The following is a 6,000-nucleotide window of genomic DNA, read 5'->3' on the forward strand; positions in this document are numbered from 1 at the left end:
GGAATATTTTATTTTTTAAACATTTTAACAATACAAATCTTGTATGGGGGATTCCTGGAACAAAATATTTTCAAATGGGGGTCCACGGCCAAAATAATTTGGGGGTCCTTGATGAGGAAAATGTTTGAGAAACCCATCCAGCCCATTGTAATTAAAGTTTGTTGTATGTGTATGAAATGGACATTTATTTTTAGATTGACAGGAAATGCTTGTCCCCTGATTCGCCACTGGCCAGATCTGTGGTCAAAAGAGCCTGGTGGTGGTGATGACATCATAGAATTGTCATATCCCCCTGGGATTGGTAGGAAAGTCCCCCCCCCCACACACACACACACACACACACACACACACACCGTGGAGGTGGGCGGGGGTCCTTGAGGTGGAGCTGAGTGATTAATTGTTAAGAACCAAATGGACCTTTACAGGTCTTTTACTCTGAGAGTGTACAAATGGAATGGGGGGGGGGGGGGGGGTGTGTGTCTGTTAAATGTATAAGTTTGAGAATCACTGTTTTAAAACACCAGGAAGTTGGTGAAATTGGTAGAATATCTTTGCGTGAAATTGCGTCATGTTCCTTTGGTTGTCTGATGTAGAAATTTGATATTTGAAGAAAACATTTATTCATCTATTTATTATTTATATTTATTTGACCAACTCAGAATATGATGAAATGAAATGAAATGATTACTATATTTACCCAGGGTATCTGGGCTAAGCTCAATAACTTGTTTCCAGCCAGGCCCTGCTCATAGAACATTTCATCGTAGTGGTTCAATGCCTTGTTCAAGGGCACTTCAGCGGTGGTAATTTTTAATGTGTCGGACCGCTGATTCGAACTGGCGACCTTCCGGTATCAAGACCGCTCCGCAATCCGTTCGGCCACCGCTGCGGGCGCTGCCACAATATGATATGCAGTTCATCCACCAAACAAGAGCAGAAACAAATTTAAAGAAAGTGAAATTCACTTATGAATAACAGCCATGATGTCTTGCAGTCACTGAGTGTCTAATTTACAATCAGTCCAAGCACTTTTTTTCATGACAAAATGACACCCTGCTGTTGTTGTCACATTATCATTAACTCCCAAAAGCCATCCGCTTTCTAAATATGACTTTAACCACTAGATGGCACTGTTGCTGTTCTTTTCTTGCACCAGGCTCTCACTAGTCAGTTGGGAGGGGGAGGGGCCAACTGTTTGTCAGATGACATTTGAAGCACACCTGGACTGGCTATCAATGGCATGCTTGTTCATGTGATTTCTGTCAGTAGTAGCCTATAGTAGGCAAGTTAAACGTGCTCTGTCCTGTTAATAGTAATATACAGCAGTGATTCTCAACCTTTTTCATGTCAAGGACCCCCCCAGGTTGATTTCGTTCACTCTCAGAGTTACAGGTTTATGAGGACCCTATGCTGAGTGATATAGGTATAGTATACTTAACTACACATGTTTTTCATTAGACTACCACACCTACGGTATCAAAACTTCATAAGTCGACCACCATATTATGGTCAAGTGCAGGGGTCTTCAACATGTTTCAGGCCAAGGACCCCATTAGCTGGGTCCTGGGAGTTAGATGAAGCAGGGCGGTGCATGCGTTATTTAGACATACTAACGACAGGCATTAGTACGACAACACCGTCGCTCCCGACATGTGTGGCCGGTTACAACTAACCCGTTTCCAGGTTAAAACTCACCCGTGGCTCCCGACATGCAAGGCAGGTTTAAACTAACCCGTGGCAGATTAAAACTAACCTGTGGTAGGTTAAAACTAACTCTGGGCAGGTTAAAATGAACCCGTGGCTCCCGACATGTGTGGCAGGTTAAAACTAACCCGTGGCTCTCAACATGTGTGGCAGGTTAAAACTAACCCATGGTTTCCTGTGAGGTTAGGTTTGGGGTTGGGTTTTGGGTTGGGTGCCGGACTAATGTCTGTCGGACTGTTAGTACAGTCCGACGGTCCGACCCCCCCCCCCCCCCCCCACCCCCCATTTTTTCTTTTTTGAAAGCCTTCCGTCGTTCCATGCAACTTGATAAGAGGCTTTCAAAGCTGCTCACCACATTTAGCTGATTGTCTCGTCAATGTCTGTTGACCTTTTAAGAGACTGGAAGTATTCCACTGGTTTTTCTTTGAAGTGACCCGGGCAGGGTGGCCTCCAAGTGATGCTGCTGCTTTGTTGTCTTCATACTGTAGATCATTCTGACATCACTATCATCAGTGTTGACATGATTTTTGTTTGTTTGTTTATACCAGTATTCACTCTTTCATGTTGTGGACCCCCAAATTAGTACAGAATTTTTCCACAGACCCCTATCATAAAATATGTTGTGCCAGAGAGATCCCCAGAAGAGAATATTTGTGTTAAAAGAAATTCAAATTTATTCAAGATTTTGCGCTGTGAGCTTGTATGTCTTCTATTTTTGAATAGCCAAAGTATAAAATATGATTAAGTGGTTAAAATGATTGTGATGCTATATTAACACATTTAGCTGGTGACCCCCTGGTATAGTATACCCCTGCTCCAAGGACCCCTGGGGGTCCCCAGACACACTAGTTTACACATCATGCTTGATATTGATGTTAATGTGTATTTTCAGGCACTAAAATCTGTCCTTTTTTTATTACTTAATGTACAACACAAAAAAAAATCCTATCACCAAGAATTGGTGGCCCATTTCTAGCTAAGCTGAGGACCCCCCCTGGGCTTCCCGGACCCCCTGTTGGAGACCTCTGGTCCAATGTAAACATGTAGGGGGCTACTGTAAACGTGTTGCTATTAAGACATGGGGCCTCAGTGGTCAGTTGAAAGCACAGGGACGCGCTGTTGACTTTAGCAACAGGTGTGGTTGTGTAACTGTGTGTGTGTGTGTGTCCAGTGGCCACTAAGGTCCATGTCTATATTTGCCATCTGAACAGTACAGGAAGGTCACTTGGCTGCTAAAGTGTACTTATTATGACATCCGACGGCTACGGTAGGCTTCAACAGCCGTGTGTGTGTGTGTGTGTGTGTGTGTGTGTGTGTGTGTGTGCGTGTGCGTGCGTGCGTGCGTGCGTGCGTGCGCGCGCGTGCATGCTTGTATGTTACTTATTATTTTTTACTTTTGATGACCAAATGTCCTCACGTATGTATAGTAGAATATGCGTGTCACCCCCCATCTCTCTCCCCATGTCCCATCAGACTACTGTACTGTGTATCAATAAAGGCATAAAAAAAAGCCCCCAAAATCACACCCGCGTGAAGTAAGTGGTGGAACTCCGCGTGTGGGTCCCCGGGGGGTCCCCGGAACTTCCAGACCCGCAGGAACGTGCCCAGGGTCCCGCCCCGGTTCCGGCGAGCCGCCCCGCATCCGAAACGGTTAAGAAATGACAGTTACCGACCGTGTGGGGGTCCCCAGGGGGTCCCTGTACTGTACTGTACTGTACTGTACTGTACTGTACTGTACTGATACACCTGAAATCATCATATATACAGTTAATATGTATGTGTATAGGCTGCACAACAGTGACACTTGGTTTTGAAAACGAAATGCTATTTTCACTTAATGAAGTGGTTGCACCACTTCAAATATCTTAAAAAAATAGATAAAGGATAGTAGAATATGAGAAATAAACATTGTGAGATTAAGAATTATAAAACGATTCATGTAGGGCAGCTCAACAAGATCTACCCACCTGAAAATAGTTTAAATATGTACCTGAGGGTGCTTTAGAATAGCGGCGCTGGCATTACATATAAGACAAATGCACTTGGAATGGGAAATAGAGGGGGAGAAATGGAATAGGTAGGGTTTTCTTGTATTTAATTTATAATGCTACCGACTTGAGCTGATCGGCGCTTTTTGATGTCGATCAATCAAGTCACCTTTAATTCAAGTGGCAGATGCCAAGAATTGTCTTTTATATATTTAATTGAAATATTCTTTAGGGGCATGTCATGTGATCTACCTGCACAGCCTTTGTGATCTACCTTTGAGCGTTTGTGTAAACACAAACGTTGAAGACGAAGGTGAGGACATAAATTGTGATTGGCCGGGAATGAGATGATGTATGATGATAAGAGCGCCCCTCACTTCACACGGGTGTGATTTTTTTTGTATCCATTGACTGTTGCAGTCTCTAGGCCTACATGCATGTGATGAAGTTGGAAGGAACAAATAGTAGTAAATAAATATGTATAGTTCTTAGAAGGTGAGAATGAGGGAGCAGGTCTATAGTATGCAGTGCCGTGTAGAGTTTCACTGTTATGTAAGAAACATACAGCATGCATGTGGTGGAAAGTAACTAAGTACATTTACTTTACTTGAGTATTTTCCAATCTCCAATACGCATACTCCACTACATCTCGGATACAAGTTTTGTACTTTTACTCCACTACATTTATTTGAAAACTTTAGTTGCTAGTTACTTTGTAGATTTTGATTATTATTACAAAATACATTAACCACTTTAGCCATTTGAAAATTGCTGATCTACAAGCTCTATAGCTTGCCCACATTCCCAATGTAAAAGTAGGAATTACGAATGGCCCATTTCAAGCTCTTTCAAAAATAGCAGATCTAATCTATCTGCAAAGTAACTAGACAACTAGTGACTTACATTTTCAAATAATTGTAGCGGAGTAAAAAGTAAAATATTTGCCTCTCAAATGTAGTGGAGTATGATCGAAAAATAGAAGACTCAATTAATGTAAAAGTACTTCAAAATTGTAATTATGTAGAGTAATTGAGTAAATGTACTTTCCACTACTGGGTGACATTTAGGTTTTGGTCTGACATCATGGCTTGTTGAAGTTGTTTTTTAAGTGAGTTCTGGTCTTGTTTCTGGGGTGGGGGTCAGTGATGGAAAAAGTACTCACATTTGCTAATTAAGCAAAAGTATCAATACTGCAATGTAAAGTACGGTAATCAAAATTGACTTGAGTAAAATACTGGTTGGTATCAAAATGTACTTAAAGTTCCCATTTCACAAATATATAAACAATAAGCATCTTTTCAAAATAGCAGATCTACAAGTTCACAATGCGTCGCATTGTAGATTGTATATTTTCAAATTGACGAAAGTGTCTGAAATGGTTAATGTGTGATTTGTAAGTAAACTAGTCACTACATTTTCAAATAAATGTAGTAAAAGTACAATATTTATATCCGAGATGTAGTGGAGTAGAAGTAAAAGTATTGGAAATACTCCAGTAAAGTACAAGTACCTCAAAATTGTACTTAAGTACAGTAATTAGTGTTACTTTACTTTAGTTACTTTACACCACTGCTTTTTTTTTGGGGGGGGGGGGCGTGGGGGGGGGGGGGGGGGGGGCGGAGGGTCTCTAAACGTGAAGCGAGAACATGATCTTTGAGCGGTTCGTGTCATCATCGCTTTCTCTGTGTGCGTGCACACGCACGCACACACAGTTAAAACATTCAGCACCTTCTGAATTATTGAAGTCTGCAGCTGTTTGGCAATTTATGCGTGCGTGTCTGCATGCATGTGTGAGCAAGAGAGAGAGAGCGAGTGTCTTCTATTGAGGATTTTGAAAACAGCTCTAGTGAAATCCTTACCTGAGTGAGCACAATAACAATATATACTACTAATATACTACTTCAGTATTCTCAAAGGATCTAATAATCCACTTAGTTGCGTATAGAGCGTCGCAGTCCCGCCCCTTACCATGGACCAGGAAATGATTCTCCGTTCATTTTCCTCATAGACATTTCAGAAAGTATTTATTTAAAGACGTTTACGCCGCGGACAAAGCCAACTCGAGTCGTGACAAAATCATGACAACAAACACATTTTTTGGGGCCGAAAAAATAATTAGAAAGAAGAAAAAAACGGCAGGTTACACTTTTTTGTTTGTTTTTCTTCTTTGTAATTATTTGTTTGGTCCAAAATATTGTTTGTGTTGTCATGAGTTGTCACGACTCGAGTTGGCTTTGTCCGTGGCGTAACCGTCTTTAAATAAATACTTTATGAAATGTCTATGGGAAAAATGCATTGGGTTTCATTT

The sequence above is a fragment of the Electrona antarctica genome (assembly GCF_951216825.1).
Source record: "Electrona antarctica genome assembly, chromosome: 1".
NCBI lineage: Eukaryota > Metazoa > Chordata > Actinopteri > Myctophiformes > Myctophidae > Electrona > Electrona antarctica.